Here is a 13,820-nt window from a genome sequence, read left to right on the forward strand (position 1 = left end):
CTCCCTTGCCCCTATATATAGTGGAGGGGAGGGAGGGCATCCATACCTGAAGCCCTGGCGCCTCCCTCCCTCCCGTGACACCTCCTCCTCTCCCGCAAGTGCTTGGCGAAGCCCTGCAGGATTGCCACGCTCCTCCACCACCACCACGCCGTTGTGCTGCTGCTGGATGGAGACTTCCTCAACCTCTCCCTCTCTCCTTGCTGGATCAAGGCGTGGGAGACGTCACCGGGCTGTACGTGTGTTGAACGCGGAGGTGCCGTCCGTTCGGCACTAGGATCTCCGGTGATTTGGATCACGACGAGTACGACTCCTTCAACCCCGTTCTCTAGAATGCTTTCGCTTAGCAATCTACAAGGGTATGTAGATGCACTCTCCTTCCCCTCGTTGCTGGTCTCTCCATAGATAGATCTTGGTGACACGTAGGAAAATTTTGAATTTATGCTACGTTCCCCAACAGTGGCATCATGAGCTAGGTCTATTGCGTAGATTCTTTGCACGAGTAGAACACAAAGTAGTTGTGGCCGTTGATTTTGTTCAATATGCTTACCGTTACTAGTCCAATATTGTTTCAACGGTATTGTGGGATGAAGCGGCCCGGACCGACCTTACACGTACTCTTACGTGAGACAGGTTCCACCGACTGACATGCACTAGTTGCATAAGGTGGCTAGCGGGTGTCTGTCTCTCCTACTTTAGTCGGATCGGATTCGATGAAAAGGGTCCTTATGAAGGGTAAATAGCAATTGCCATATCACGTTGTGGTTTTGCGTAGGTAAGAAACGTTCTTGCTAGAAACCCATAGCAGCCACGTAAAACATGCAAACAACAATTAGAGGACATCTAACTTGTTTTTGCAGGGTATGCTATGTGATGTGATATGGCCAAAAGGATGTGATGAATGATATATGTGATGTATGAGATTGATCATGTTCTTGTAATAGATGATCATGGAGCCCGAAGAGGGAGATCAAAAGGAGCAAAATAATATTGGCCATATCATGTCACTATTTGATTGCATGTGATGTTTATCATGTTTATGCATCTTGTTTACTTAGAACGACGGTAGTAAATAAGATGATCCCTTACAACAATTTCAAGAAGTGTTCTCCCCTAACTGTGCACTGTTGCTACAGTTCGTCGTTTCGAAGCACCATGTGATGATCGGGTGTGATAGATCCTTACGTTCACATACAACGGGTGTAAGACAGATTTACACATGCAATACACTTAGGGTTAACTTGACGAGCCTAGCATGTACAGACATGGCCTCGGAACACGGAGACCGAAAGGTCGAGCATGAGTCGTATAGTAGATACGATCAACATGAAGATGTTCACCGATGATGACTAGTCCGTCTCACGTGATGATCGGACACGGCCTAGTTGACTCGGATCATGTAATCACTTAGATGACTAGAGGGATGTCTATCTGAGTGGGAGTTCATAAGATGAACTTAATTATCCTGAACATAGTCAAAATATTCTTGCAAATTATGTCATAGCTTGCGCTTTAGTTCTACTGTTTTTAGATACGTTCCTAGAGAAAATATAGTTGAAAGTTGAAGGTAGAGATTATGCGGACAGTAGAAAGCTTATGTCCTTAATGCACCGCTTAGTGTGCTGAACCCCAATCGTCGCTTGTCGATGTTGCGAACATCGGACATACACGTTTTGATAACTACGTGATAGTTCAATTAAATGGTTTAAGTAGAGGCACCAAAGACGTTTTTCGAAACATCGCGGAACATATGAGATGTTTCAAGGGCTGAAATTGGGATTTTAGGCTCGTGCCCACGTCAAGAGGTATGAGACCTCCGACGATTTTCTTAGCCTGCAAACTAAGGGAGAAAAGCTCAATCATTGAGCTTGTGCTCAGATTGTCTGAATGCAACAATCACTTGATAGTGATGTTTCTCCAAAGTCATTGCCACCAAGCTGCTAGAGCTTCGTGATGAACTATAACATATCAGGGATAGATATGATGATCCTTGAGGTATTCGCGATGTTTGACACCACGCAAGTAGAAATCAAGAAGGAGCATCAATTGTTGATGGTTGGTGAAACCACTAGTTTCAAGAAGGGCAAGGGCAAGAAGGGATACTTCATGAAACGGTAAATCAGCTGCTGCACCAGTGAAGAAACCCGAGGTTGAACCCAAACCCGAGACTAAGTGCTTCTGTGATAAGGGGAATAGCCGCTGGAGCAGGATTACCCTAGATACTTGGTAGATGAGAAGGCTGGAAAGGTCGATAGAAGTATATTGGATATACATTATGTTAATGTGTACTTTACTAGTACTCCTAGTAGCACCAGGGTATTGGATACCGGTTCGGTTGCTAAGTGTTAGTAACTCGAAATAAAAGCTACGGAATAAACGAAGACTAGCTAAAGGTGATATGACGATATGTGTTGGAAGTATTTCCAAGGTTGATCAAATATCGTACGCTCCCTTTACCATCAAGATTAGTATTAAACCTGAATAATTGTCATTTGGTGTTTGCGTTGAGCATAGACATGATTGGATTATGTCTATCGCAATACGGTTATTCATTTAAGGAGAATAATGGTCACTCTATTTATTTGAATAATACCTTCAATGGTCTTGCACCTAAAGGAATGGTTTATTGAATCTCGATCGTAGTGATACACATTTACATGCCAAAAGATATAAGATAGTAATGATAGTACCACTTACTTGTGGCACTGCCATGTAAGTCATAATGGTATAAAATGCATGAAGAAGCTCCATGTTGATGGATCTTTGGACTCACTCATTTTTGAAAAGTTTGAGACATGCGAACCATGTCTATTGGTGTATACGCATGAAGAAACTCCATGCAGATGGATCGTTTGGACTCACTTGATTTTGAATCACTTGAGATATGCAAATCATACCACATGGGCAAGATGACTGAAAAGCCTCGGTTTCAGTAAGATGGAACAAGATAGCAACTTGTTGGAAGTAACACATTTTGATGTGTGTAGTCCAATGAGTGATGAGGCATGCAGTGAATATCGTTATGTTCTTACTTCACAGATGATTCGAGTAGATGTTGAATATATTTACTTGATGAAACACAAGTCTGAATTATTGAATGGTTCAAGTAATTTCAGAGTGAAGTTGAAAATCATCGTGACAAGAGGATAAAATGTCTATGACAAGATCATAGAGATGAGTATCTGAGTTACGAGCTTTGGCACGCAATTAAGACATTGTGGAAATTGTTTCACAATTAATACCGCCTGGAACACCATAGTTTGATGGTGTGTCCGAACATCATAGTTGCACCCTATTGGATATGGTGCGTACCATGATGTCTCTTATCGAATTACCACTATTGTTCATGGGTTAGGCATTAGAGACAACCACATTCACTTTAAATAGGGCACCACGTAATTCCGTTGAGATGACACCGTATGAATTATGGTTTAGAGAAACCTAAGTTGTCGTTTCTTAAAAGTTTGGGGCTGCGACGCTTATGCAAAAAAGTTTCAGGCTGATAAGCTCGAACCCAAAGCGGATAAATGCATCTTCATGGACACCCAAAACAGTTGGGTATACCTCCTGTCTCAGATCCGAAAGCAATAAGGGATTGTTTCTTGAATCAGGTCCTTTCTCGAGGAAAAGTTTCTCTCGAAAGAATTGAGTGGGAGGATGGTGGAGACTTGATGAGGTTACTGAACCGTCTCTTCAACTAGTGTGTGGCAGGGCACAGGAAGTTGTTCCTGTGGCACCCACACCAATTGAAGTGGAAGCTTATGATATTGATCATGAGACTTCGGATCAAGTCACTATCAAACCTCGTGGGATGACAAGGATGCGTACTACTTCAGAGTGGTACGTAATCCTGTCTTGGAAGTCATGTTGCTAGACAACAATGAACCTACGAGCTATGGAGAAGCGATGGTGGGCCCAAATTCCGACAAATGGTTAAGAAACCATGAAATCCGAGATAGGATCCATGTATCAGAACAAAGCATGGACTTTGGTGGACTTGCCCAATGATCGGCAAGCCATTAAGATAAATGGATCTTTAAGAAGAAGACGGACGTGGACGGTAATGTCACCATCTATGAAGTCCGACTTGTGGCGAAGAGTTTTTTCACAAGTTCAAGGAGTTGACTACGATAAGATTTTCTCATCCGTAGCGATGCCTAAGTCCGTCGGATTCATGTTAGCATTAGCTGCATTTATGAAATCTGGCAGATGGATGTCAAAACGAGTTTCCTTACCAGTTTTCGTAAGGAAAGGTTGTATGTAATACAATCAGAAAGGTTTTGTCGATCCTAAGGATGCTAAAAGGTATGCTAGCTCTAGCGATCCTTCCATGGACTGGAGTAAGCATCTCGGAGTTGGAATGTGCACTTTTATAAGATGATCAAAGATTTTGGGTTTATACAAAGTTTATGAGAAACTTGTATTTCCAAAGAAGTGAGTGGGAGCACTATAGAATTTCTGATGAGTATATCTTGTTGACATATTGATGATCAGAAATGATTTTCTAGAAAGCATATAGGGTTATTTGAAAGGTGTTTTTCAATAGAAAACCTGGATTAAGCTACTTGAACATTGAGCATCAAGATCTATAAGGATAGATCAAAATGCTTAATAATACTTTCAAATGAGCACATACCTTGACATGATCTTGAAGGTGTTCAAGATGGATCAGTCAAAGAAGAAGTTCTTGCCTGAGTTGTAAGGTACGAAGTTAATACTTAAAGCTCGACCTCGGCAGAAAAGAGAGAAAGGACGAAGGTCGTCCCCTATGCTTTAGACGTAGGCTCTACAATATGCTATGCTAAGTACCGCACCTGATGTGTGCCTTGCCACATGTCTGGCAAGAGAGTACAAAGGTGATCAAGGAGTGGATCATCAGATAGCGGTCAAAGTTATCCTTAGAGGAATAAGGATATGTTTCTCGATTATGGAGGTGATAAAGAGTTTGGCGTAAAGGGTTACGTTGATGCAAGCTTTAACACCTATCCGAATGACTCTGAGTAGCAAACCGGATACGTATAGTGGAGCAACCATTTGGAATAGCTCCAAGTGGAGCGTGGAAGCAGCATTTACAATATGACCTAGAAATTTGCGAAGTACATACGGATCTGAATGTTACAGATCCGTTGACTAAAACCTCTCTCACAAGTAGAACATGATCAAACCCCAGAACTCATTGAGTCTTAATCACATGATGATGTGAACTAGTTTAATGACACTAGTAAACTCTTTGGATGTTGGTCACATGGTGATGTGACCTGTCAGTGTTAATCACATGGTGATGTGAACTAGATTATTGACTCTAGTGCAAGTGGGAGACTGTTGGAAATATGCCCTAGAGGCAATAATAAAAGTGTTATTATTATATTTCTTTGTTCATGATAATAGTCTTTTATTCATGCTATAACTGTATTATCCAGAAATCGTAATACACGTGTGAATACATAGACCACAATATGTCCCTAGTGAGCCTCTAGTTGACTAGCTCGTTGTGATCAACAGATAGTCATGGTTTCCTGGCTATGGACATTGGATGTCGTTGATAACGGGATCACATCATTAGGAGAATGATGTGATGGACAAGACCCAATCCTAAGCCTAGCACAAAGATCGTGTAGTTCTTATGCTAAAGCTTTTCTAATGTCAAGTATCTTTTCCTTAGACCATGAGATTGTGCAACTCCCGGATACCGTAGGAATGCTTTGGGTGTACGAAACGTCACAACGTAACTGGGTGGCTATAAAGGTGCATTACAGGTATCTCCGAAAGTGTCTGTTGGGTTGGCACGAATCGAGATTGGGATTTGTCACTCCGTGTAAACGGAGAGGTATCTCTGGGCCCACTCGGTAGGACATCATCATAATGTGCACAATGTGACCAAGGGGTTGATCACGGGATGATGTGTTACGGAATGAGTAAAGAGACTTGCCGGTAACGAGATTGAACAAGGTATCGGTATACCGACGATCGAATCTCGGGCAAGTAAAATACCGCTAGACAAAGGGAATTGAATACGGGATCGATTGAGTCCTTGACATCGTGGTTCATCCGATGAGATCATCGTGGAACATGTGGGAGCCAGCATGGGTATCCAGATCCCGTTGTTGGTTATTGACCGGAGAACGTCTCGGTCATGACTACATGTCTCCCGAACCCGTAGGGTCTACACACTTAAGGTTCGATGACGCTAGGGTTATAAAGGAAGTTTGTATGTGGTTACCGAATGTTGTTCGGAGTCCCGGATGAGATCCCGGACGTCACGAGGAGTTCCGGAATGGTCCGGAGGTAAAGATTTATATATGGGAAGTCCTGTTTTGGTCGCCGGAAAAGTTTCGCACTTTATCGGTATTGTACCGGGAGTGCCGAAAGGGGTCCGGGGGTCCACCGGGGGGGGGGGGTCCACCTGCCCCGGGGGGCCACATGGGCTGTAGGGGGTGCGCCTTGGCCTATATGGGCCAAGGGAACCAGCCCCAAGAGGCCCATGCGCCAAGGAAACTTGGGGAGGGAAGAGTCCTCAAGGGGGAAGGCACCTCCGAGGTGCCTTGGGGAGGATGGACTCCTCCCCCCCCCTCTTGGCCGCACCCCTTCCTTGGAGGAAGGGGCAAGGCTGCTCCTCCCCCATCTCCCTTGCCCCTATATATAGTGGAGGGGAGGGAGGGCATCCATACCTGAAGCCCTGGCGCCTCCCTCCCTCCCGTGACTCCTCCTCCTCTCCCGCAAGTGCTTGGCGAAGCCCTGCAGGATTGCCACGCTCCTCCACCACCACCACGTCGTTGTGGTGCTACTGGATGGAGACTTCCTCAACCTCTCCCTCTCTCCTTGCTGGATCAAGGCGTGGGAGACGTCACCGGGCTATACGTGTGTTGAACGCGGAGGTGCCGTCCGTTCGGCACTAGGATCTCCGGTGATTTGGATCACGGCGAGTACGACTCCTTCAACCCCGTTCTCTTGAACGCTTCCGCTTAGCAATCTACAAGGGTATGTAGATGCACTCTCCTTCCCCTCGTTGCTGGTCTCTCCATAGATAGATCTTGGTGACACGTAGGAAAATTTTGAATTTATGCTACGTTCCCCAACATTTGCTTCTGCTTCTTCAGGCTCCTTGCAGTGGCAATAAGCCTTCTATGGAGGTTCTCTTGTTCCAAGTGCCTTTCCGGGATGATGTGTGCATCATCGTCCGGACTGTTCTCCTCTCCGGAGACAGGTTGATGAGATTTACCCTCGGCGTCGCCGTGATCGGACGGTGACTCTGTACTATGTTCGCCGTCCACTGGCTCATCCTACTCCATCGCTGGGTCCATGTGGTCGTCGTTTCCTTTGGAGTCGACCGGGGTATTATTCTTTCTTGCGCTGTTATCGCTGTTTTTGCTGAGGCGGGATTTGGAGCAGCGCCTACATCGTCGCTTTGGTTGCTTCTCGAGGGGACTATCCTTCGCTACATCCTCCTGTTCCTCGTTGTTGTTTTCTTTGGGTGTATCCACCATGTATATATCGTGTGATGAAGTGGCTATCCAGCACCTTGTGGGCGGTGGTTCCTGTTCCTCTCCTGCATCGTCGTCCATACCGTCGATGTCTTCGGAGTCGAAATCAAGCATTTCGGTTAAGTCGTCGACAGTGGCTATTAAGTGGGTGGTGGGTGGGGAACGAATTCCTTCGTTGTCCGCTTCCCACTCGAGCCGGACATAGTTCGGCCGAGGGTCTCCTGACAAGGAGAGAGACCTCAATGAATCTATCATGTCGCCCAAGGGCGAGTGCTGAAAAATATCCGCGGAGGTAAACTCCATGATCGGTGCCCAATCAGATTGGATAGGCATGGACGCAGGCGGTTCGGAGCCTGTGGCCGGGGACAAATCCAAGGGTCCGGTAACACAGGTCTCATAGGAGGTGAAGTCAGTATTCGGCTCTATCGCCGCTGAGTGTGCGGCCTCCGTGGCGGGTGAGGGAGTCCTGTATTAGGGGGTGTTCGGATAGCCGAACTATACCTTCGGCCGGACTCCTGGACTATGAAGACACAAGATTGAAGACTTCGTCCCGTGTCCGGAAGGGACTTTCCTTGGCGTGGAAGGCAAGCTTGGCAATACGGATGTTCAGATCTCCTACCATTGTAACCGACTTTATGTAACCCTAACCCTCTCCGGTGTCTATATAAACCGGAGGGTTTTAGTCCGTAGGACAACATACACATCAACAATCCTACCATAGGCTAGCTTCTAGGGTTTAGCCTCTCTGATCTCGTGGTAGATCAACTCTTGTACTACCCATATCATCAATATTAATCAAGCAGGACGTAGGGTTTTACCTCCATCGAGAGGGCCCGAACCTGGGTAAAACTTCGTGTCCCCTGCCTCCTGTTACCATCCGGCCTAGATGCACAGTTCGGGACCCCCTACCCGAGATCTGCCGGTTTTGACACCGACATTGGTGCTTTCATTGAGAGTTCCTCTGTGTCGTCGCCATCAGGAAGGATGCCTCGCCCCGTCTTTAAAGACGGCACCGTTGCTAAGGGAGCTTTGGCCGTCGGCCAAACCCTCCAGCTAGGTGGTTTTCTTATGACCACCTGTTTGGCTTCTATGCCGATGATGACCTCTCGAGCCATCGAAGACAATCTTCATGTCATCTCAGAACTTGCCGAGCAGTTAAATCCAATAGAGCTTTCCTCCATAAACAAGCTCTTGGATCGCTTTGCTGCCCTGGGAGTCGCTACGGATTACAACCAGATTGGGCCTAAAGCCGATCTGAGAGAGATTAACTCTCCCCAAGCCACCCATCATGTAGCCGTGGTAGAGGGATAGTGCGGCGACCCTTCATCTATCCTAAGGACTCGCTACGTCCGGATTCCCGATCCCTCCAAGCCGGATGTCCGCGGAGGGGAGGATATCACTCAAGACCTGAACCGAGAATCAGGCGACGGACTGGATTCATTGGACGACATCCAGGAATCCGAACTTTCGAGTTCGGAAATTCCTCGGCCTATGAGCCTTAGAAGGGGTAAGGCTTCAGATTCAATTCCACCCACCCACCCGAACATTAGCGATCTATCCCAAATCAGGCAAGAGCCCAAAGAAACAGTACATCATTACTGGGCCAGATTCCTCCTGGTTATGCACAGGATAAAGGGCTGCCGCGAGGAAGACGCAGTTTCATCCTTCTGCAATAATTGCACGGACAAGGGAATACTCAATGCCATAAGTCGTCGTGATATTACACGCTTCTTTGACTTAGTGTCCATAGTACGAAAGTACTGTGCGAGGGAAAGCGCCCGGAAAACCGAAACAAAATTTTGGGACAATCCAGCCCTTAATGCAAGCCCAGTCCGAAATAAAAGGGTGCATCATCGCCAGACACCCGGGTCAAACACCAAAAGGCAAAAACCCTCTACGGGGCATGGAACCGTACTGGAAGGATGGCTTAATGGACCCTATAAAATTCATAGTACAGAGGGCGCCACACCAACTCACAGCCTTAGAGCATGTTGGATACTCCGGCAGGTGGCCAAAATTGGCGAAAACCTCCTAATCCCGGAAGCCATAGAAAGCCACCCCAGAGACACCAATACGGTATTAACAGTCTTCGAGACCTTCGCATCAAATAACATGTGAAAAAGGACACTCCGCAGCCTTGCCGAAGTCTACCAAGTAGCAACAATAAACCCATGGAGTGACACGGCCATTACCTTCAACGCCAGTGATGAACCTAAATTCCGAACAACCCGAGAACCATCCGCATTGGTCCTCAGTCCAATAGTGGACGGCTTTCATCTCACCAAGGTACTCATGGACGGCGGCAGCGGATTGAACCTCATCTATGAGGAAACTCTCCAAAAAATGGATATAGACTGGAACCGCATCACGCGAAGCAGCACAACCTTTAGAGGAATAATCCCCAGTCGGGAAGCGCGCTGTACAGGAAAAATCACACTAGATGTGGTGTTCGGCACGCCGGACAATTACAGGTCTGAAGAAATCACGTTCCATGTGGCCCCGTTCAGCAGTGGTTATCACGCTTTGCTAGGGCGGGAAGCATTCACAATCTTCCAAGCAATACCCCATTACGGGTACATGAAGCTCAAGATGCCCGGGCCTAATGGGATCATCACTCACGCTAGTGATCTGGATGTAGCACTCCGCGCCGAAAACAAGACAGCCGCACTGGCCCTCGAGGCACTATCCGAAGCCCTAGCGGCCGAGGAACTGACTACGCTGCGCTCTACCGTGAATAGGGACAACGTGGTACTCGACAAAAGATCCAAGTCCACCTCCTTTAAACCAGCGGAAGAAATAGTCAAATTCCAAGTCCATCCAACGAACCCCAACAAAACAGCTTCCATCGGGGCACAGTTAAACCCTGATGTCGACGCCGCATTGCGAGAGTTCCTACGGGAGAACTTGGACATTTTCGCCTGGCATCCTTCGGACATGCCAGGAATCCCACGCAGGCTGGCCGAGCACAGCTTAAATATCCAAACAAGATTCAAACCTGTCAAACAGGCTCTTCGGCGTTTTTCCGAACCTAAGAGACAGGCTATGGGAGAGGAGCTAGCAAAGCTATTGGAGGCCGGATTCATCAGAGATATAAAACATCCGGACTGGCTAGCAAACCTGGTGATTACCAAAGAAGGACAAATCCTGGTGCCTGTGTGTCGATTTTAAAGACCTCAACAAGGCTTGCCCAAAGGATCCCTTCCCTCTCCCCCGCATCGATCAAATTATCGATGCCACCGCAGGACACGGTTCGTTGTGTTTCCTCGATGCATATTCTGGCTACCATCAAATCAAGATGGCAGAATCAGACCAAGCCGCGACGGCATTTATCACACCATACAGGCCATTCTGCTTCAACATGATGCCCTTCGGGCTCAAAAACGCCGGCGCAACATATCAGCGCATGATTCAGACATGTCTGGCAAGCCAGATCGGTAAAACAGTGGAGGCATACGTAGATGATGTGGTCGTCAAAACAAGACATGTTGAATCTCTAGTAGACGACTTGAGCTCACATTTGATAATCTCCGAACATACGACATCAAGCTCAAGCCGGAAAAATGCGTCTTCGGCGTCCCAGCCAGAAAGCTCTTGGGCTTCATTGTATCCAATAGAGGAATTGAAGCAATTCCAGCCAAGATCCGAGCTCTATCGCAATTGGATATCCCAAAGGACCTCAAACAAATACAAAAGTTAACCGGATGTGTGGAGGCTCTAAGCCGCTTTATCTCCCGCCTGGGAGAAAAGGCCCTTCCCATTTACCGCCTCCTTCGGTGCATCGAACACTTCAAATGGACGGACGCAGCCACGGCCGGACTCGACGAAATAAAAGCCATACTGGCAACAAACCCAGTCCTGGCCGCGCCAAACACCAGCGAACCAATGCTATTGTACATCGCAGCAACACATCAGGTTGTAAGCGCAGTGCTCGTCGTCGAACGAGAAATGGACGGACATAAATTCCCCCTTCAAAGGCATGTCTATTATGTGTCCACTGTCCTCACTCCCTGTAAATCACGGTACCCGCATTATCAAAAGATTGCGTATGCGGTATTCATGGCATCCCGGAAGCTACGACACTACTTTCAAGAGTGTTCGATAATAGTAGCCTCGGAAGTACCACTTAACGACATTATCAACAATCGTGACGCAACGAGTCGGATTGCGAAATGGGCCATCGAGCTCCTCCCATTTGACATAACTTATAAGCCACGACGAGCCATCAAGTCACAAGTTTTGGCCGATTTCGTCACAGAATGGATGGAGGCCGAACTCCCTAAAGAGTACGGCACATATTCAAATTGGATCATGCATTTCGACGGCTCCAAAATGTTGGTCGGACTGGGGGCTGGTGTCGTTCTGACGTCCCCCACAGGAGACACAGTTCAATACGTACTACAGATTCTGTACACGGACTCCAACAACACAGCCGAATACGAGGCTCTTCTACATGGTCTCCGGATGGCAGTATCCATGGGCATCCAATGCCTAGAGGTGCGCGGGGACTCGAACCTCGCAATATCCCAAATAAACGGAGACTTTGATGCCAAGGATCCGAAAATGGCAGCTTACCGCAACACCGTCCTAAAAATGTCAGCTCGGTTCAAGGGGCTTGAATTTCACCATATAGCCCGGGAAAATAATCAGGCGGCAGATGTCCTGGCACGCATCGGCGCAAAACGCGATGTAGTCCCCCCCCAACATCTTCTTGGAAAGGCTTTTTAAGCCATCCGTGGCATGGGAAGGGGAGCCGAACAATAACAGCCCCGCCCGACTCCGAGCATTCTGACATAATCGGTGGCTCTGCGGTTGAAGTAACACCTTCAGCCCACGTAATAATGGCCGTCATTGCCCCATGGATGAAACCATTCCTCGCCTACCTTACTAGGCAGGTACTCCCCGAGGACCAGAATGAGGCACGCTGCATAGTGCGGCGATCCAAAGCCTACAGAGTCCACGAGGGGGAGCTCTATAAGAAAAGCACTACCGGAGTCCTTCAAAGGCGCATCTCCGAAGAGGAGGGGCGGAATCTCCTGGCTGAAATCCATGCCGGACTCGGTGGTCATCGCGCTGCAGCCCGATCTCTGGTAAGCAAGGCCTCCCGTACAGGTTTTTATTGGCCGACGGCCCGGGCAGACGCTCAGGACTTAGTCCAGCGATGCACCGGTTGCCAGCTCTTTGCAAACCAAAGCCATATGCCACCCACCGCCCTCCAAACTATCCCCATCACTTGGCCCTTTGCGGTCTGGGGGCTTGATATGGTTGGACCCCTTAAAGGCGGAACCCACAAGCACAAGTACCTACTCGTCATGGTGGATAAGTTCACCAAATGGATAGAAGCCAAGCCTGTTAAGACGGCTGAATCCGGGCCTGTGATAGACTTCATATCCGGGGTTGTACACTGTTACGGCGTCCCCCACAGCATCATCACTGATAATGGCACGAACTTTACGGCCAACAAGGTAAAACTCTGGTGCAAAAACTTGGGCATCAAGCTCGATTACGCTTCTGTCTATCACCCACAGACTAACGGCCAGGTCGAACGTGCAAACAGTCTTATCATGAGCGGCATTAAACCCAGATTAGTACGATCCCTCAAGGAATCTAACACATACTGGGTAGAGGAGCTCGACTCCGTACTCTCGGGGCTGCGGACCACACTGAATCGCACCACCGGATATACACCATTCTTCATGGTGTATGCCGCGGAGGTAGTTTTGCCTTGCGACATAATTCATGACTCACCTCGAGTGCGCATGTACGAAGAAAGAGAAGCCGGGCTCGATCGGCAGGACAGTTTGGACGCATTAGAGGAGGAGCATGACGTGGCAAAAGCTCGTTCCGCATTTTATCAACAGCAGGCTCGAAGATACCAAAGTAGAGAAGTATGGGCCAAAAATTACAACGTTGGTGAATTAGTTCTACGCCTGCCGGACAAGAAAAAGACAAACTCAAGCCCAAGTGGGAAGGTCCCTTCATCATCGACCAAGTCCTAACTGGTGGTGTGTACCGCCTGCGAAGTGCATCCGATAACCGACTCGAGCCGAACCCATGGAACGCAGCCTGCCTCCGAAGATTCTATGCCTACCGCCGGATCCTGTGTTCGTCTCCTTACTCTGTCCATTTTTATATATACCTTCTGTCTTACATTTCTCTCCTTCTCTCTCTCTCTTTCCCTCTTATAGCCTTTAGAGGCTCACAAAGTGACGCGCTATCCGCGCTCAGCAAACCTGGGGGCTTCTTTCAACAGAAGCTTATTTCTACGGGCTTCACGCCCAACACATGTGTCAAACTTCCACGTGTACCTTTTATTCACCACTATATGCATCGATATGACTTAAG

This window comes from Triticum dicoccoides, chromosome 4A (genome assembly GCF_002162155.2).
Source record: "Triticum dicoccoides isolate Atlit2015 ecotype Zavitan chromosome 4A, WEW_v2.0, whole genome shotgun sequence".
NCBI classification, from domain to species: domain Eukaryota; kingdom Viridiplantae; phylum Streptophyta; class Magnoliopsida; order Poales; family Poaceae; genus Triticum; species Triticum dicoccoides.